The 21,738-nt window shown below is 47.6% G+C and overlaps 1 protein-coding gene across 6 annotated transcripts in view; it reads right to left on the minus strand.

Annotated features, from left to right (window-relative positions):
• arap2 (ArfGAP with RhoGAP domain, ankyrin repeat and PH domain 2) overlaps positions 1-21,738 on the minus strand; it is a 710,987-nt gene that overhangs the window by 650,250 nt on the left and 38,999 nt on the right. For 4 of the 6 annotated variants that reach the window (XM_085968406.1, XM_085968397.1, XM_085968388.1 and 1 more), the window contains exon 1: positions 17,754-18,041. The exons of 1 other annotated variant lie outside the window; for it this stretch is intronic. The gene's annotated coding sequence lies outside the window, so the exon portion shown is untranslated. Of the gene's footprint in view, positions 1-17,753; positions 18,044-21,738 lie in introns of those variants that run through there. One more of the 6 variants, XM_085968416.1, reaches the window with a different exon arrangement.

Consider the following 21,738-nt stretch of genomic DNA (forward strand, 5'->3'; position numbering starts at 1 on the left):
CACCACCACTTTATTTTCTTTACCAAACCTCCTGAGGTCCTGGCCCAAAGCTTTGGGCCTTTTTTTTCCCCTTCCCACCACAGTTTCTTCCCTAATAAAATTCCTCTCGGGAATATTGTCCTCTGAGGGGCCCAGCACTCCGGACCCCTCAGCAGCCATCTGGCTGTTTTTTGTGGGCCAAAAAGGCCCTAAAACCTGAAAACAACACCCCAAATCCCTCCACCAACTTTTTACAAAACTTCCTCCAACACCCAGCTGCAATTAGGCAACCAGCCACACCTGGCTCACTCCTAGCCCCTCCCACCTAGAGAGTGCTACCCACTGAGCCACAGCTAACACACAAGCCACAAAAGAAAGTCATATGATTGTATTAAGCATTCATCACTAATATCAGCAACATAATTTGCAGGTTGATGTAACTTTTCTAATTTTTTGGTTTCCTTCACAGGAAATAGTGCTTATTTTTGCAGTTTGTTTCTATCCAGAATTTTATGGAGGACCTGCGACAAGAGAAGCAAATAGAACTTCTTCAGTAGCTGCTACCTGAAGCCTGTTCATCATGACTAGTTCAGAAAAGTTGACAAACTTTTCAAAAGTAATTTGTAGCTGATTAAAACAGTGGATAAAGAGAAAATTATGGAATCATAAGCATGGTTGGAATTTCTCATCGATTCAGGACTGTGACATGGATCTCATGAAAAAAAGGTATTCTACAAAGACCAGGCCTGAATCCCAGAAGGCAGTTGTCCCTTCTCCACTCTTCTCCCAGTTTAGTAGATCCCAAAAGCTGGATTGAATCATTTGAAGCAAGACATTTCAGAACCTCACCCACAGAAAACAGAAGTTAAAGATGTATAGCAGGATCAACCAATCCCAACAAAGGTTATACTGGGTTATCGGCAAATGACCACCCACATAGGTTGGGCCAGCACACCACTGTGGGATGAATCCCCAAGTATATCTCATCACCTCTCAGTGAGAGTGCTACCACTGAACCAAGACAGAAAAAAACTCAAAATTCAGCAGTAGTTACACTGAGGAAATTTCTACAAGCAAATGCCTCAGAAAATCATTAACTTATTATTTTTACAGGCATAGGTTAGAGATGGATGCAGCAGCTTATTATATAGAGTCCTTTAAGGTCTTTATCAAGTATTTTTTTTCTTTTTTGCATGTGATATTTTCTCAGATTCTGTGACATCAGCCAGTTCCACAAGTGAATGTTGTGACTCTGATGATCTGGAGTGCACCTTATTCTGACCAATATCTGGGTAGGCAGTAATGAGACCTCAGCATTTTAACAAAGAATGCCTATTTTGTACACTGGCTGCTGGAATGTGTCATATCCCACCACATGAGTTTCACTCTCCAAGAAGCTGACTGAATATGCACCCGTAACAGATTACAACTCAGATTCTGAAGCAACAAATGGATTTATTTACATCAGCCAGAAAAATGAATAAACATAAGTTTAAACAGATGTTTCTCTACTCTCCTCAATACATCTATATATATATAAAAGGATACTTCTGTCTGTCATTCCGTCTGTCTGTCTGTCTTGAATTAACTCAAAAGTTATAGAGCGTACCTACATGTGCGTTATGTCGAAAGAAAGCTGACGATTCCAGAACCGTCCTAAGTGTATTTACGTTTCGGCCGGACAAAAATTGTTCGCGCGTTATGCAAAAAACCTTCAAAATTAAACTCATTATCTGCTAAGTAGCATTGATTGACTGACGTCAAGGTCGACCAATCCTGTGCCGTCACAATTGACCAATCCTACAGTTCAGTCACCTGAAGGTTGGCCAATCGCTGCGTCTGTGGGCGGGACTAATGCTTTTTGACTCAGGCATCGGGCAGCCATTGCTTCACTACTTCCAGCTCAAACTACTCTGCTAATCCACCTTCGAAAAAGTTAGTATCTCTTTTAAAAATTACATAACATTTACCAAAAACGTTTTATAAGTACTTTCACTTTCATCTTTGAAGCTATTAAAAGGTAGAAATGTTGCCCGGCAGCAGATTCACACAGGGACAGACAGACAGGCCCCAAAGCCTGGGACTCGATTTAAACCGCCCGGCCCAAAACAGCCCTGGCAAAGCCGGGATCCCCCAGCTAGTAAAATAATAAATGCACCACTTTTTCTCTAACAGTAGACTTGAAAATATAGACTCCCATCTTGTCCAGTAGTTTCGGCTACTGTTTGAAAGAATACCAAGCTTTCAGGCTGTAGCTGCTGAATTCAAAACAATGTTGACCGGCATATGAAGGGGGGGGGTCATTTTAACTTTTGGCACTAGTGAAGTCTACGGAAAAAAAAAATCGGGCGAGGTGTGTAACGAGCGGCCGATCCGATATCGCCCATTTTACACGGACCTCAAGCTGACCATCAGGGAGGACACAGCTGTTGCTCAAACCCACTACTCCAGGCTGAAGCTCGATTTCTTGTTCTGTGGCGAGTTGGCATGGATCACTTCTGCAGCTATGAAGAAACTAAAGGTAATTGATGACAGCGTCTCTCATAATTCCATTGGCTCAAATAACCAGTCGTCAGTATTGAAAGAACAGCCAACCTTGACAATGACAAAGATGTTTGTGATGAATGTGATGTCCCCGGATCAATTAAATGATTAACACTTTAGACAAGCCATTGTGTTTGTCCCAGAAACTCAGATCTTGTGCAGTCCTCTCCAGCCAATTAGTCTGAACTGATGGTTTTACTCGTTAAAAATACTTTCTGTGACCTTTAGGTGTTAACCACTTGCATGCTGTTTCCAGTATGCCAAATACAAGTTAAAAATTCAACACAGGCAGAAGTCAATATTTGGTGTTCTACATTTGGAAATCCAACCATGGTAATAAAACCATGGGGGGCGGGGGTGGGGGCGGGTGGGGGGGGGTTCCCAAAAACAGAGAATGATGACCAGCCTTTAAATTATACTTGCCTTGTCCTCCTTTCAAAATCTCTTCAATAGTTTTTACCCCTTCTATAACTCCTGATGATCAATTTTGTAGGGTGGCGGGGGGGCGAGGACAATGCTCTCGTCACAACGATACCTATAGCCATAGCCAGCCTTAACATCAGTGGCAGCAGAGAGGAAGGGAAATACGTGGTGTGCTTCCTGCAGGAAACCCATACTGTTTCAGGAGACAAGGCTACATGGTTCCTGGAATGGCAAGGAGGGGTCTGCATGAGCCACCTCACCACCACTTCTTGCGGAGTGGCTATTTTGCTGGGGGTCAGGGAGCCTGTGCCAGGCTGCTTGCTCCATCTCACGGTTCGCCTGGGAGATGTGCCGCTCCACCTAGTGAACGTGTATGCTACCCAGAGCAGGTGCGCTTCTTTGAATGCGCTTTTTTGAAGAAGTGTCCGCTCTTTTAGGCTCCATCGACGCCAGCGAGTGCATTATGCTCGGGAGGGGGATTTCAACTGCATCCTTCAGGCAAGGGACTGCTCTGGTACCCCGCGCAGCACGGTGACGATGGGAAAGTTGAGACCTCTAGTCAGGTCTTTCGACTTGGTGGACGTTTGGTGAAATCTCCATCGACTCCAGCACCTTCACACACGTGAAGTCTGGAGGAGGAAGGTCCAGAAACGACCGCCTTTACATTTCCTGGGCGTACATCTCCCACATTTTGGTGGCTTCCATAGGCCAGTGCCGTGCTTGAACCACCACCTGGTGTGGGTGGAGCTCACTCTGCTCTACGCCACGGGGGGAGTGTCCACATACTGGCATTTTAACAATCTGCTGCTGGAGGTTGAGCGGTTCCAGGATTTGTTCCGTCGATTCTGGGCTGACTGGAGAAGGAAGCGGTGGGGGCTTCCCCTCTTTGAAGCTATGGTGGGACGTGGGCAAGGTTCACGTCTGTCAGGAGCATGCAAGGGGAGTGACCATACAGAGTGGTCTGCACAGAGTGATCTTAAACGGAGAGTCAACATGTTTTTTGAGGATGTAAGTAACAGAGTAGATAAAGGAGAACCAGTGGATATAGTATATTTGAATTTTCAAAAGGCATTCAAATAGGTGCCACATAAAAGGTTTTTACGCAAGATAAGGGCTCATGGGGTTGGGGGTATCAACATTGATAGAGGATTGGTTAAAGGACAGAAAACAGAGAGTAGGGATAAGCAGGTCATTTTCCAGTTAACAGACAAGACTCGTGGGGTGCCACAACGATCAGTGCTTGAGCCTCAGCTATTTACAATCTATATTAATGACTTAGATGAAGGGACCACGTGTAATGTATCCAAGTTTGCTGACGATACAAAGCTAGGTGGGAAAGTAAGCTGTGAGGAGGACAAAGAGCCTGCAAAGGGATATAGACAGGTTAAGTGAGTGGGAAATAAGGTGGCAGATGGAGTCTAATGTGGGGAAATGTGAAGTTCTTCACTTTGGTAGGAAGAATAGAAAAACAATGTTTTTTAAATGGTGAGAAACTATTAAATGTTGGTGTTCAGAAAGATTTAGGTGTCCTTGTACAGGAAACACAGAAAGTTAGTGTAACCCCTTCACGGTTCTCTAGATATATGTGAGATGTGGTCTCTGTTGTAGACAGTATTCTATAGTCCAGTAAGGAGATCACTACGACAATGGCTTAATTCTAATTATCTTACTTTATAGTTTTAACGTCAGACAGTATAAGAAGATTACGGGTCAATGACCTAAATTAGACATTTGCATACATTAGAATGAATCTAGACATAATAAACATACATTCTCCATTTATATGGATTCAAAGGAGAATCTGTCCCTGTGTCCAAATTCGAGTGCACTCTTTCATTGGCGCGCTTAAGTTGGAGCTCATGGTATGTATAATGTCTGCAAGACTTACGACTCCGAACCCCTTCGTTGAATTCTCTTCACGATCACTGAATCCCACTTTGAGTTCTGGATGCAGAGCTACTAATACGAAGGGCGGCGGCCGAGTTTGGAAGCCCGGGACGGGATGCGGCAGCCATTTGCCTCCTGAGCCCTCTTTTCAGAGCTCCTGCCCTCTTTTCTTCCAGTCGCTCCTTTCTTCCCACTCGAAAAACCCGACTCCACCCCTTCCTCCTGGGGTTTCTGCCTGGAGACTGCACAGCCTCACTGTCTGCAACAGTTGATACTGGTGCAGAATTATGGAAAGTCTGCTCTTAGTCACATTGTGTCTTTAAAAGTTCTTGCCGTACCTTCACATGGGCAACTTTAACCCAGGGATTCACAACAATGATAATACAGTGTCTAAGTTAAAGATTGATAACCATACTTAGCGTACATAACATTTCCAGTGGGTATTACACTCCCCCCCTACCAAATATAGGCATGTCCCCATGACTAATGAACTTTACACACAAGTGGTTGCATGCTTCCCAACCATGTATAAAGGGAGGTAACATATCGAACCGTAGGGGCTATCATTACACTTGGCACTCCTAGTGTACTGTATGTCAATCTTTCAGGAACCTTCTTAACTCGCTGTGAGCTCCTTATTTCGGATACCCGGTCTTCAGTTCCTTCAACTACGTTGGAGGCGTTGGTTCCTTTGTTATCATGCCTTTCAGTCTCTTTTATCTCCTTCTCGGAAGCATCTGGTTCTTCCCAGACCATGTCCAAGTCTGAGCTAAATGGTTCAGACAATTCATCCAGATTCTGTCTTATGCGTCTTTCTGGGAGGTCGTACTATAGATCCCATTCTTCATCTTCCGACTCATCAGGTTCCTCATGATCCACACACTGTGTCATGGGTTTTCTGTCTTCTGGAACAAAGTTTTCCTGGTTTCTCGTTTTTTTCCTTCTTCTTCTCTGCAGGGTTCTCCTACTAGGTGTCGGCTCATTATCCACTGGCGGATCCAGACGCACTTGCTGTCCCAATGGCAGGATATGATTCCGGTGCAGTATTTTTATGGGTCCATTCCCACCTGCAGGTTTTAGCCGAAACACAGGTAGTTGTGACATTTGACTTTCAACAATGTAAGGTGTAGAAGCCCAGCGGTCTGCTAACTTATGTTTCCCTTGAAGTCCTAGGTTCAGTATGAGAACTCGGTCACCAGGCATGAGTTGGGAAAAACGGATCTTCTGGTCATACCTCTGCTTATTTCCTTTATTCTGTTTGGCAGAAACAGACTCAGCAAGTTCATAAGCAGCTTGCAATTCCTTTCTCATGTCAGATACATACTTGCCATCACTGGATACTCCGAAACACAAATCCACCGGCATCTTCGCTTCACGTCCAAACATGAGGTAGTATGGTGAAAAACCAGTAGCGTCATTTCGGGTACAATTATAAGAATGAACAAGATGTCCAATGTGCCGACTCCACTTGTTCTTTCGCTTTGAATCCAGCGTTCCAAGCATGTCTAACAAAGTACGGTTAAACCGCTCAGGTTGAGGATCTCCCTGAGGATGGTATGGAGTTGTTCTTGACTTCTCAATCCCGAGCATGGACAACAACTCATGTATAAGTCTACTTTCAAAGTCTCTACCTTGATCACTGTGTATTCGCTTTGGCAGTCCATAGTGGATGAAGTATTTCTCCCACAACACTTTGGCAACGGTGGATGCTTTCTGATCCTTTGTGGGAAAAGCTTGGGCATAGCGAGTATAATGATCTGTAATGACCAAGACATTTGCGGTATTGCTGGAATCGGGTTCGATGGACAGAAAATCCATACAGACAAGGTCTAGAGGTCCATCACTTTGCATGTGAAACAGAGGAGCAACTCTTTTAGGTAAAGTCTTTCTCTGGACACAACGTGCACAGGACTTGCAGAACTCCTCAACCGCAGACTTCATACGCGGCCAATAGAATCTGTCCTTGACCAACCCATAGGTCTTATCTACTCCCAGATGACCTGCGTCATCATGCAAAGACTTCATCACTATTTCCCTGTACTTTTCAGGCAGGACCAAGTGTGAATGACATGGTTTAGTGGGTGGGTGAGTGATTCTACACAACACTCCCTCTTTAATTTCCAAGTGGTCCCATTCTCTTAGGAGCAGACGACAGTCAGGATGTTTTGATTTGTCGATCTGTGTAATATCACCCAGACGGAGAGCTGAAAACACCTCATGAATACAGGGATCCTCCTGTTGTGCTTTGGATATTTCAGATGAACACAACATGGCTAAGTTTTGTACATACAAACTGGAAAGGTTGCAAAATGCCTGGGGAACAGCATGCATTGACGCTCCCAAGTGGTCAATCCCTCGGGCATGAAATGAATTCTTTGGTCTAGATACCACGGACATCTGACACATTACTTTCACATCTGCTGAAGCAACATCTTTCCACTCTGGTTTCTGGTAGTGTGGGTGATGAGACAGAGCATCTGCGTCAATGTTCTGGTTCCCAGGTCTGTACCTGAGACTAAAGTCGTAAGCAGATAGTGCAGCAAGCCAGCGGTGGCCGGTGGCATCAAGTTTTGCCGAAGTCAACACATAGATTAATGGATTATTGTCTGTCCTCACTTCAAACTTCGCTCCATACAGATAATCCTGCAGCTCATCCACCACCCCCCACTTCAACGCCAAGAATTCTAGCTTATGAGCTGGGTGGTTACACTCTGATGGCGTAAGACTGCGACTGATGAACGCTACAGGTCTCAGTCCTGCTCCTTGGTCCTGATACAACACACCACCCAACCCTTCTTGACTGGCATCCATGTGTAGCACATATGGCAGCTGTGGGTTTGCAAAAGCCAACACGGGGGCTTGAGTAAGACTTTGCTTTAAGGTGTGGAAGGCCTCTTCGCATTTCTCATCCCATCTAACACCAAAAGGCTCAGAGGGTTTGAAGTAGTCCTTGTTCTCTTTACCTTTAGCCTTTTTCTTCCTCTCGGCTGGTGGGAGGTAACCAGCCAGCAGCTGATTCAGAGGATGGGCCACTTTGGAGTAATCCTGCACAAAGCGCCTGTAATATCCGCAGAACCCAAGAAATGACCGCAAGGCAGTCACTGTGTTCGGTTTGGGCCATGTGGTAACAGCTTCGATCTTGGATGGATCTGTGGCTACTCCATCCTGTGATACAATATGCCCCACATAGGACACGGATGTTTGGCAAAACTGACACTTGTCCAATGATAGCTTGAGACCTTCATCCTCCAGGCGACCAAGCACGTTCAGCAACCGAGCTTCGTGTTCTTCAAGGGTTGCCCCAAACACAATGATATCATCCAAGTACACCAATACTTCGAGCAAGTTCATGTCCCCAACTGTTTGTTCCATTATTCTTTGAAAAGTTGCTGGAGCGCCTGAAACTCCCTGTGGCATCCTTTCAAATTGGTAGAACCCAACTGGACATAAAAAGGCTGTCTTTTCTTTGTCCGATTCACTCATCGGTATTTGGTAGTATCCACTTCTGAGATCCAACACACTGAACCACTTGCTTCCATTAAGACAAGCCAGTGCATCCTCAATTCTTGGAACGGTGTATTGGTCGGGAATAGTACGTCTGTTAAGCGTCCTAAAGTCCACACACATCCGAATCTTTCCGTTCTTTTTCCTCATCACCACTATAGGAGATGCATAAGGACTCCTGGACTCGGTAATGATCTCAGCTTCTTTTAACTGCGACAGGTGCTGTCTCACTGCTTCGATGTCAGCTGGTGCCAGCCGTCGAGACCTCTCCCGAAAGGGTTTATCCTCGGTAATTCTGATAGAATGGCGAGTACTCGTACTACAACCAACATCAAACTCATGAGTAGAGAAAACTCCTCTCCGCTCCATCATCTTCCTGACTAATCGGTCCTTCCATTCTTTAGGAACGAATGAATCTCCAAAGTTGAAGGAGGAGGGTGTCAGATCTCCGGTTGAGTTAACTTTGGACTCTTCCTTCACATGTGACGACAGTACATTTACAGGAAACAGATGCGCAATCGGCATTCCTTTCCTCAATGTGATTCCTTTGCCTGACATATTCCTCACGGTCACTGTAACTCTCCTTGACATCACAGCTGTCGGGGTCTGCAACTCTGGTCTCACCAGAAGCTCATTTGGAAACCGTGACTCTTCTGCAGGATCATCAGGTGACTCTATCAGAATGGCTTCAGTACCTGGCGTTCCAGGGAATTTTGGTATCCCAGGGATTCTAGCCACTCCTCCAGGACGCAGGGTGATAGGTTTGGCTCGAACGTACCACACAGTTCCTCTTTTGCTATCATCTACGTCGGAAGAAAGTTCAGGCAGTTTCTCAAAAGCCTTTTTGAAAACAGGGTGAATGTGTCTGGTGCTCAAGAAGTTTTCACCTCCCTGCTCTTTGCAGCTTGTCAGGAGTCATCTCACTATGGGTGTATTACTGCCAACCAGTATGGAAACCTCACCTTTCACCATGGGGTCAGGGCAAACCAACACAAGTGCATCAATGGTCTCAGTGGTCCCTACATCAGCTTCCAAGAACTCCAACCTCAGCGACAAATAGCCATCATATGGGTAATCAGCAGGACTAAGGCCCCAGATCTGCAGAAGACTGATTGGGGTTAACGGCAAATGCGTCAGGTATCGGTCATAGAAGGATCTGTACAGTATGGTAACCTGCGAACCCGTGTCGAGGATAGCTTTAGCATACATGCCTTCAATCTGTATTGATACAGCAGAACTCGGCCCTACTAAACCTTCAGGTATGATGTCTTTCATATCCCCTCGTCTATTATTGCACTTAGCGGAACGTGTCTTAACTACAGGAACAGCAGGCCGTTCCGTTACTGTGCCCCTTTGTAGTTTCCCGACTTCTTGGTAAGTTTTATGAGACGGTCATTTACTTTTTTTCGATTTTCCTCACCTCTACATTCTCGCTTGAAATGTCCATCCTTTCCACAGTTATAACAAAAGACTCCAGGTCTATCTCCTTCATGGGGATATCCTTTAGAGGAATCATTCATTTTTCTGTTAGACTTCGCAGGGTGTTCAACCTTTTGCAGCCGTGCGTCATCCCTTTCTGTGTTGGGCTTAGACCGAAAATATGCCACCTCGGCTCTCATGACATTTATTTCCTTCTTCAGCTGTTCCATCTCAGGGTTGACATCACCCTTAGGAGTAGGAACTGTAACAGGAGTCACAAGCTTGGACATCACAGCACTCTTTGCTACATTCCGGGCCTGAAGCATATCCTCCTCCTCTCTGACTTCCCTTAGCAGCTCAGTGAAGGTAGGTGGATCTCGCAACTTATGGGTCATGCGTATGCGAAGAGCAGTCACGTCTTCGAGCAATGCACCTCGCACAACCTGTTCAATGCGGAACCGATTCATTTCAGGCAACTCAATCCCTCTTTTCCGTAACATACAATGCAGCAGTTTGTCTATTCTCAGCAGATAACTGGACAGCTTCTCTCCCTCACACTGGAATGTGCTTCTGAATCTGACTATCAAATCTGAAATGGTTTCAGTAGTTCCAAAGGCAGTTTCTAGAGCCTGCATGTAGTCAAAGGAAGTAGCAGAGGTGTTCTGCGCCTTTAAGAATCTTACAATGTCAGCAGCAGGACCCTTAAGGCTTTCTACTATTCTCTGCCTCTTCACATTGTCACTGCACTGCCATTCCTCTAGCAGAGGCAGGGTCTGCTCAGCCCAGGCGTCATACTCCTCTTCCCCACTGGGAGTTGGTCTCACTCCTGAGAACATACGGAGCTTACGGTATCCCTGAGCCTCGAAGGGCAGATTGGTGCATTTATCCACCAGAGAACTAATGGCACTGACTAACTGAGTGTTCATATCCAGGGCCGAAGGACCTATCAGACCTTTGACATCAGCAACAGTCTTTCCTTCTTGTCTCAAGAATGACAACAACTTGGTCTGAAACCCTTCTTCTTCCTTTGTAGTAATAGGGACAAACTGAACTGGCCAGGGACCAGCCTCTTCAGAAAGCCCAACTGCCTTAGGTAAACCATGACCTCTCAGGTTCTCTGATGTCTGGATCAACACAAACTGCTTCTTGGTAGCTGTATCCAAGCAGCGCTCAACTATCCTAACCTTTCCAAAGGCTTTGACACAATTCAGAGCCCTTAGCAAGACATCATCAGGGTCATCGTTAGCAACACCATTCAGCACAATGGCATGGGTAGTAGCTATCTGCTTCCGTTTGCACCAAGCTTCAACCTCAATAACATCCATCTTTTATGCTCAAACAGCCCAGTAGAAACCACAAACCACTCTCTTAGCAATGAGCATTCAATACTGTTAGTTTACTGACATAAATAGACCACAATCCCGGACGAGCCCCCAAAATGTAACCCCTTCACGGTTCTCTAGATATATGTGAGATGTGGTCTCTGTTGTAGACAGTATTCTATAGTCCAGTAAGGAGATCACTACTACAATGGCTTAATTCTAATTATCTTACTTTATAGTTTTAAGGTCAGACAGTATAAGAAGATTACGGGTCAATGGCCTAAATTAGACATTTGCATACATTAGAATGAATCTAGACATAATAAACATACATTCTCCATTTATATGGATTCAAAGGAGAATCTATCCCTGTGTCCAAATTCGAGTGCACTCTTTCGTTGGCGCGCTTAAGTTGGAGCTCATGGTATGTATAATGTCTGCAAGACTTACGACTCCGAACCCCTTCGTTGAATTCTCTTCACGATCACTGAATCCCACTTTGAGTTCTGGATGCAGAGCTACTAATACGAAGGGCGGCGGCCGAGTTTGGAAGCCCGGGACGGGATGTGGCAGCCATTTGCCTCCTGAGCCCTCTTTTCAGAGCTCCTGCCCTCTTTTCTTCCAGTCGCTCCTTTCTTCCCACTCGAAAAACCCGACTCCACCCCTTTCTCCTGGGGTTTCTGCCTGGAGACTGCGCAGCCTCACTGTCTGCAACAGTTGATACTGGTGCAGAATTATGGAAAGTCTGCTCTTAGTCACATTGTGTCCTTAAAAGTTCTTGCCGTACCTTCACATGGGCAACTTTAACCCAGGGATTCATAACAATGATAATACAGTGTCTAAGTTAAAGATTGATAACCATACTTAGCGTACATAACATTTCCAGTGGGTATTACACTAGCATGCAGGTACAGCAAGCAATTAGGAAGGCAAATGGCAAGGTAGTTGGAGTACAAGAGTAAGGAAGTCTTACTATAATTGTACAGGGCTTTGGTGAGACCACACCTGGAGTATCGTGCACAGTTTTGGTCTCCTTAGCCAAGGAAGGACATACTTGCCTTGGAGGAGGTGCAACAAAGGTTCACTAGATTGATCCCTGGGATGAGAGGGTTGTCATATGATGAGAGATTGTGTAGAATGGGCCTATACTCTCTGGAGTTTAGAAGAATTAGAGGTGATCGCATTGAAACATAAACGACTCCGAGGGGGAGTGACAGGGTAGATGCTGAGAGATTGTTTCCCCTGGGTGGAGAGTCTAGAACGAGGTGGCATAGTCTCAAGATAAGGGGTCAGCCATTTAAGACTGAGATGATGAGTAATTTCTTCACTCAGGAGGGTTGTGAATCTTTGAAATGCTCTACCCCAAATTTCTGCGGCCTGGAGGAGTCCGTGTTCCATGAATACACAGAGTGTGAAAGGTTGCAGCCCCTCTTCCAATTTTTGAAGGGGCTGCTCCTCGATTTTTTGTTTGCACTTCAGTCCCATGCTTCTGAACTTTGGGCACCTGGGGCGAAGGGGAGTGGGCAGATCAGAGGACCTCCTCATGGGACTGCTCCTGGGCCTGGCCAAGGTGGCCATTAACAGGTCCAGGCAGCAGGTGGTCGAGGGGGTCATTCAGCCTGACTGCTTGCCTCTCTTCCATGGTTATGATCGCGCCCTGGTGTCCCTGGAGATGGAGCATGCGGTGTCTGCCAGTACGCTTGAGGCTTTCCATGACCGGTGGGCTCCGGAGGGACTGGAGTGCTTCACCACCCCTGGAAACAAAATTCTGATTTGATTTGTTAAGTTTCATTTAAATTCAGTTTAATTTTTGGTTTATTGGATGTGCCCTGTTAAAAGGGGACACCTGCTTCCTTTTTTATTGGTGATGGCACCAGCCATCAATCACTGAAATCAACATGCAAAAGGTATAAGTAACTAAAAACTAGGCTCTGGTGTTCTATCCTTCACCACCTGGCTATCTGACTTTTACATCGTCCATCCAGCTATTACAAAGGTAAGGCTTTAAGCACAGTAAACACAAGGAGGGCTAAATTGTGCCATGTAGTACTCTTTTTTTTAGGTGCTATGCGGCCAAGACTCGAAAATGGGGTGGAAATGCGCATGCACACTTCCAAAAGGAAGTGTCCAGGATGCTATCTTGGTAAATGGGGTTTATGCGCACACCTAATGGCTGTCAGCAGCATGCAGAGCAGCGAGATAATGTTGCGAATCAGTGTGCAGCACTGATTTGAAGGCACCGCTGCCATTTTGCACACTCCAGCCAACACCCTGTCTTAACCTTACACAGTTGAACACGAGTTAAATGGAATACAGGACCCATACTAGCCCTATTTAAAGGGATCATGAAGTACTTACAGGTTAGTTGCTGCTGGTGTATTGTACATGTTTTTGGAGGTTTCTCTCGCATGTTTAGCCATGCCTCAATATATTGCAGCAAAGAATCAGTTCACAAAGGACGCCCGCCACTTCTTGCAGCCACAAGGCACCTCTTCTTTAAGAGGTGCAGACTGCCTTTAAGTAGAGCTAGCCACCAGCGATATCGGGCCCCCTGCTGATGTGTGTAGCCAATGAACGACCAACGATATCGGGCCCCCTGCTAATGTGTGTAGCCAATGAACGACCAATGATATCGGGTCCCCTGCTGATGTGTGTAGCCAATGAACGGCCAACGATATTGGGCCCCCTGCTGATGCGTGTAGCCAATGAACGACCAATGATATCGGGCCCCCTGCTGATGTGTGTAGCCAATGAACAACCAATGATATTGGGCCCCCTGCTGATGTGTGTGGCCAATGAACGACCAATGATATTGGGCCCCCTGCTGATGTGTGTAGCCAATGAACAACCAATGATATTGGGCCCCCTGCTGATGCGTGTGGCCAATGAACGACCAATGATATCGGGCCCCCTGCTGATGCGTGTAGCCAATGAATGACCAATGATATCGGGCCCCCTGCTGATGCGTGTAGCCAATGAACGACCAATGATATCGGGCCCCCTGCTGATGCGTGTAGCCAATGAACGACCAATGATATCGGGCCCCCTGCTGATGCGTGTAGCCAATGAACGACCAATGGTATCGGGCCCCCTGCTGATGCGTGTAGCCAATGAACGATCAATGATATCGGGCCCCCTGCTGATGCGTGTAGCCAATGAACAGTAGACAGCTCGAATTTAACGTGCTGACTAGAACCAAATGAACGAGTGAGGGTTAATCTCATACTGCGATTCTCACGCCTATTTTGGGGGATTATCCAATTTAATAATTGCAGCACAACTAATAATTTAAAGAAAAATGTCAAAAATAGTTAGTGTACTTTAGCCATAGGAAATATGGTTGTGGGAGGGCAAGGGGGAGGGGAAATCCTACAACTTCAGAGGATGACTCATCTCTGAATAAGACTTGTAATAACAGGATAAAATATTTTATAGCGTACTTCTTGTTTAACAAGCTCAAATTAGAATTTCATGAAAACCATGCAGATGCAGAAGTCTACAATGTCAGGAAAGTTATCTCAAAATGACCAAGAATAGGTTTCTACCAAAACTCGCTTTCACAGCCACATCAGCTACCTCAACAAGATTTTGCGGCTCCGACTTATTCCACATGGATTCCAACTGAAAGTCCACCTTTTATGTTTTGGATCCACCCATGCTTACAGATATCACCAAAATATTCAGCGTTCCTCAAACCACTGCTCCCGTTGCCTCCTGAGGTCCACGCTCAACACCACGTGCCGCTACATGCACGCTCTCAACCTCTGCCTTCAGCAGCACTGACTCACTCTCTATCAAGAGTTGTCTTGGTCCGCAGTGCCATTTCATCCAGCATTTGAACAAAAAACATTTCAATTTCTTTCAAATATCAAGGATTACAAGCTTCAACAACTCAAATACCAACACCCCTTTGGATTCTTCTTCCCCTTCACTTTCCTCTGATCCCATTCTTCCTTCCAATCTCACCCACTGCTGTGTTTTCACTATGCCCTCTGACCTTCCCCTCTCGAACCCTGAACAATCCATCCTCAGTAAAGGCCTCAGCTTTATCCCCTTACGCCCCCACCGCAAATGAAATCCGTCGCCTTCGCCCCCGCGTCCACTTCTTTGGCCAGAAGTCTTCCCCCGCTCTCTTTCTCCAGTCTTCAGAATTCTCAATCCACCTGGACCCCTCCCTCTGGCCCCTTACCCTCCAGACCTTTTCATTGGGAACTGCCAGCGTGACGTCAGCCGTCTCAATTTCTCTGCTCCCCTCACTCACTCTAACCTACCTTCCTCTGAACTTGCAGTACGCCGTTCTCTCAGGTCCAACCCTATATTGTCATTAAACCTGCTGATGACAAGGGTGGCACTGTTGTTGTTTGACAAACAGGCCTCTACCTTGCGGAGGCTGGACGCCAACTCTCTGGCACCTCCTCCTACCTCTCCCTGGACCACAACCCCACCACTGAACATCAAGCCATCATTTCCCAGACTGTCGCTGACCTCAGCTCCTCTGGAGATTTTCTCCTCTCAGCCTCCAACCCTGCACAGCCCGCTTCTACCTCCTACCCAAGATCCACAAACAGGACTACCCTGGTAGACCCATCGTTTCAGCCTGTTCTTGCCCCACAGAATTTATTTCTTCCTATCTCGACTTTTTTTTCCCTCCTCTTGTCCAGCCTCATCCGGGAATCTGGGAACCTACATCCGCAACTCTTCCGATGCCCTCTGCCACTTTAACAGTTTCCTCGGCCTAAATGTCTCCTTTGCACCATAGATGTCCTGTCACTTTAATTCTCCACTCCACTCTGACCTCTCTGTCCTCGGCCTCTTGCATTGTTCCAATGAACCTCAACAGAAGCTCGAGGAGCAGCGCCTCATCTTTTGATTAGGCACTTTACAGGCTTCCAAACTCAAGATTGACTTCAACAATTTCAGATCATAATCACTGCTCCCATTTTGTCAGACAGCAGGTGCTGGTCTGTTTCTGCTGTTCATTAAATCTCTCCTGCCTTCCACCCCATCACAGTCCTTCCCTTTTATTCTTTTCTCCCTTCCCCTTCCCCCCGCCACACCTCCCTCCTACCCCTACCCCCTCCCCCGCCCCCCTCCCCCCCACACCTCCCCCCTCCCCGCACACCTCCCCCACCCCACCCCTTCTCCCCCCTCCTTCACCCCGCACCACCCCCTCCTCCCCCCTCCCCACACCACCCCCCCTGCTCCCCCCCTCCCCCAGCACACCCCCCTCCCCACCTCCTCCCCCCCTACACTCCCCCTCCCCACCTCGTCCCCCCTCCCCACCCCACCCCACCCTCCTGCTCCGCCTCTCCCCCACACCCCCCCTCCCCACCCCAGCCCCCTCCTCCCCCCAACACTCCACCTCCCCCTCCCCTCCCCCCTACACCCCCCTCCCCACCTCCTCCCGCCTCCCCCCAGCCCCCTCCCCCCCTCCCCCCCAACCCACACCCCCTCCCCCCCACACCCCACACCCCCTCCCCCCCACACACCCCCTCCGCACCCCACCCCACTCCTCCTCCCCAAGTTTGCAGACAACACAAAGCTGGGTGGGCGTGTGTGCTGTGAGGAGGATACCGAGAAACTCCAGTATGATTTGGGCAGCATGGTGGCATAGTGGTTAGCACTGTTGCCTCACAGCGTCAGGGACCCGGGTTCGAATCCGGCCTCGGGTGACTGTCTGTGTGGAGTTTGCACATTCTCCCCGTGTTTGCGTGGGTTTCCTCCGGGTGCTCCGGTTTCCTCCCACAGTCCAAAGATGTGCGGGTTAGGTTGATTGGCTATGATAAATTGACCCTTAGTGTTAGGGGGATTAAATACGTGGGGTTACGGGGATAGGGTGGGATATGTGTTGGTGTAGGGGTTACGGGGATCGGGTGGGATATGTGTCGGTGCAGGCTCGATGGGCCGAAATGGCCTCTATCTGCACTGTGGGGTTTCTGTGATTCTGTGATGTGATGATTTGGACAGGTTGGGTGATTGGGCAGAAGAATGGCAGATGCAATATAACGTGGATAAATGCGAGGTTATCCACTTTGGTGTCAAAAACAGGAACGCAGATTATTATCTAAATGGCAATAGATTGGGAGAAGGGGAAGTGCAACGAGACCTGGGTGTCCTTGTGCATCAGTCGCTGAAGGTAAGCATGCAGGTGCAGCAGGCGGTTAAGAAGGCAAATGGTATGTTGGCCTTCGTAACGAGAGGGTTTGAGTACAGGAACAAGGATGTCTTGCTGCAGTTGTACAGGGCCTTGGTGAGACCACATCTGAAGAATGCCCTTTTAGTATCTCCACAATTTCGCTGTTGTTTACTCCCTGGTTTATCTGGATGCACTAAAGCACGCAAAAGATTGAAAGTCTTTGGTCCCATCACACTTAACAATGTAGGTACTACTTTGTTCCCTCCAATGTCATTTGCTTGTGTGAAGTATTCAAATCGTTCTGTGTATGAGCTCCATTGTTCGACATTCTCATCAAATGGTCCAATGTTACCGATAATTCCAGCCATTTTCCTTCTCTCAGGGTCCTAATTATCATTCACTAAGGATCCTTCCAATGTTGAACTCAATTAAAATCACCATCAGTTAAGTGCTTCAATTCACAGATCGTTTCACAGTTGAATAAATGTCCTTCCCGATTTACTCACTGTTTTTCCTCCCCTTCCTCAAGTCGTTAGTACCTTATACGCCGCCTCGTCTTCCTGCCATTTCAAGCTGCTTTATCCTTGAGCCAGCCTCACTTTAATTAACTGTCCACAGCAAAAATAACACGTCAAACCCGACTATCTTCCGCACAGCAGAGCCACGTAAGTTCAGACGTGCTCGTCGCCACTTTTGTTAGATCTCAAGAGTTTAATAACCTTGCTTGTATAACAATTAAAAGAGTACGCAGGAGACAGAGTTCAGTTAACAGCCATGACTTTCCAGAATCTTCTTCACTTCATACACTCTATTTCCCATAGTGCATTGCACATCACAACTACGGTAAGCTATGTGGGACAATTCAAATACAACATTCAAAATACACAACACACCCCTCCCCCCACCCCTCCCCCCCTCACACACCCCACCTCCCCCAGCACATCCCCCCCACACCCCCCACCCCCCCCCCCCCTCCCCCCCACACCTCCCCCCACCCCTCCCCCCCACACCTCCCCCACACCTCCCCCCACCCCTCCCCCCTCACCTCCCCCATCCCTCCCCCTCACACACCCCCCCACAACCTCCCACCCCTAACCCTCCCCCACACCCCTCACAATTCAATTCAATTCAATTCAAATTCAAATCGCTTTATTGGCATGATGACAAGGTACATCTTATGTTGCCAAAGCATCGAAAAACATTCATGGTTGAACACAAAAAATACAGATCTATCCATACAGTGTATAAACAGATAGATCCCTGAGTGTATAAATATACATTCATATAATTTGTATATACTCTTTTCTTATATTTAGTGGTTGTCCCCCGCTGTGGTTGTCACACCCCCACCACTCCACACACCCCTCCCACCCCTCCCCCACACCCCTCACCCCCCCACCACTCCACACACCCCTCCCACCCCTCCCCCACACCCCTCACACCCCCACCACTCCACACACCCCTCCCACCCCTCCCCCACACCCCTCACACCCCCACCACTCCACACACCCCTCCCACCCCTCCCCCACACCCCTCACACCCCCACCACTCCACACACCCCTCCCACCCCTCCCCCGCACCCCTCACCCCCCCACCACTCCACACACCCCTCCCACCCCTCCCCCACACCCCTCACACCCCCACCACTCCACACACCCCTCCCACCCCTCCCCCACACCCCTCACACCCCCACCACTCCACACACCCCTCCCACCCCTCCCCCACACCCCACTTTCCCTGCCCCTGCACTTGCTTAAAACCTGCTACACCTGTAACATTTTCCAGTTCTGACAAAAAGTCACCGGCCTGAAAGGTTAACTTTGTTGCTGCCTGGCCTGCTGAGTTTTGCCTGCATTTTCTATTTATACTTCTTTATGGGTGCTTGACCTAGTTATGAGAGTTCCACAGAGGTCAGCTTCAAGTGAAACCTGTTAACGGACACAGGAAATCTACAGGCAAGTACCAAGCCATCAAAGACTAATACTTCTTGAAAACATGAACAAAAGAGAAACTCTCCACCAGAACTGTGTTCTGTGAATCTGTCAAATCTGCTTCATGTGGATTTGCTGAAATGAAGATTTACAGGCAAGATTTCTTCCAAACTAAAACTCAATTTCAGTTCATATAGTGAAGGCTTTACCTGTGATGGTACTTACCTTGACCTTTAATGCAGAAGCAAATAATGTCAAACTCAAACAATAAGCACATCACTGATGCTTAATAAAAATGCCTGGTTATACAAATGCTCACTTTTCGTAAATGGAGAGATAACTAATGCAAGGATACAGTTTACCTTCTCATCAAACTACGTCTTCAGACTGAGCTGTTTTTTTATAAGCAGGTGATTTAATGATACGGGTTCAACTCTGAGTACTTTTGGAAACTCAGCTTGGTGCTCAGAATAATTTTGCAGAGTAGCCTTCAATACAGGTGGGGGGGGGGGTCGAGTTTCCGTTTGTTTCTGCTACGAATTTCAGTGTAATCCGAGTGGAATCGGCCAAACCAGCGCAAAAGATCGGGAAATTTTAAATGTGAGTGAGTTACGGCCAAAACCACTTGCGTTCATGTTTTCTGGAAACTTTTACACTGGTTCAAGATTCAGTTTGCCCAGATCAGGCCCCGCCCACAAAACTGGGCACCACCCGGGGTCGTAATTGCGTGATTCCACCAATTACGCTGGTTAGGGAAGGCGCTCATTTTCTTAGGCACTGGTAGGTTAAAAGTTTTTTCATATCAAAATATTGACTTTACCAAGAAACTAACTAGTGAAACTATTAATAGTTCTCCAACCCCGCACAGCCCACTTCTACCTCCTTCCCAAGATCCACAAACAGGACTGCCCTGGTAGACCCATCGTTTCAGCCTGTTCTTGCCCCATGGAACTTATCTCTTCCTATCTTGACTCTATTTTTTCTCCCCTTGTCCAGTCTCTTCCCACCTACATCCGCGACTCTTCCAATGCCCTCCGCCACTTTAACAGTTTCCAGTTTCCTGGCCCCAACCATCTCCTTTTCACCATGGACGTCCAATTCCTCTACACCTCCATCCCCCACCGGGACGGCCTGAGGGCGCTCCGCTTCTTCCTTGAACAGAGGCCCAACCAGTCCCCATCCACCACCACCCTCCTCCGCCTGGCTGAACTTGTTCTCACATTGAACAACTTCTCCTTTGACTCCACTCATTTCCTCCAAATCAAAGGTGTTGCTATGGGTACCCCCATGGGTCCTAGCTATGCCTGCCTTTTCATGGGTTATGTGGAACACTTTTTGTTCCAGTCCTACTCAGGTCCCCTCCCTCACCTCTTTTTCCGGTATATTGATGACTGTATCGGTACCATTTCCTGCTCTCGCCCTGAACTAGATAATTTCATTTACTTTGCTTCCAATTTCCACCCTTCCCTCACCTTCACACGGTCCACCTCCGACTCTTCCCTTCCCTTCCTCGACTTCTCAGTCACCATCTCTGGGGATAGGTTATTGACAAACATTCTCTACAAGCCCACTGACTCCCACAGCTACCTGGACTACACTTCCTCCCACCCCGCCTCCTGTAAGGACTCTATTCCATTCTCCCAGTTTCTCCATCTCCGCCGCATCTGCTCTGACGATGCCACCTTCCATACTAGTGCTTCTGACATGTCTTCCTTTTTCCTCAACCGAGGATTCCACTCTACAGTGGTTGACACTGCCCTTGACCATGTCCGTTCTATCTCCTGCACTTCTGCCCTCACCCCTGCCCCTCCCTCCTGGAAGCACGACAGAGTTCCCCTTGTCCTCACCTTTCACCCCAGCAGTCTCCACATTCAACGGATCATCCTCCGCCATTTCCGCCACCTCCAGCGTGATCCCACCAACAAACGCATCTTCCACTCACCTCCCCTTTCAGCATTCCATAGGGACCGCTCCCTCCGAGACTCCCTAGTCCACTCCTCTATCACCCCCAGCACCCCTTCCCCTTCGCCCGGCACCTTCACGTGCAAGCGCAGGAGATGCAACACATGCCCTTATACCTCCCCCACTTCCCACTGTCCAGGGCCCCAAACACCCCTTCCAGGTGAAACAGCGATTTACTTGTACTTCTTGCAATCTAGTATACTGTATTCGCTGCTCACGATGTGGTCTCCTCTACATTGGGGAGACCAAACGCAGATTGGGTGACTGCTTTGCGGAACACCTCTGTTCAGTCCGTAAGGGGGACCCCGAGCTTCCGGTCGCCTGTCACTTTAATTCACCGCTCCACTCCCACTCAGACCTCACCGTCCTCGGCCTCTTGCATTGTTCCACAGAAGCTCAGCGTAAACTCGAGGAACAGCACCTCATCTTCCGATTAGGCACTTTACATAGAGCACTTTACGGGCTCAACATAGAGTTCAACAATTTCAGATCATAACCTCGGCCCCTATTATACATATATATATATTTTTTATTCTCACTCTTTTGTCTTTTTTTCTTCTCCTCCACATGGCAGCTGTCTTTCATCCTGCCAGCGCAATTTACACTTCATTTAGAGCCATCCTTTGTTTCT

This window comes from Somniosus microcephalus, chromosome 2, assembly GCF_052327205.1.
Source record: "Somniosus microcephalus isolate GS21.2 chromosome 2, FLI_Smic_1.0, whole genome shotgun sequence".
Lineage (NCBI taxonomy): Eukaryota > Metazoa > Chordata > Chondrichthyes > Squaliformes > Somniosidae > Somniosus > Somniosus microcephalus.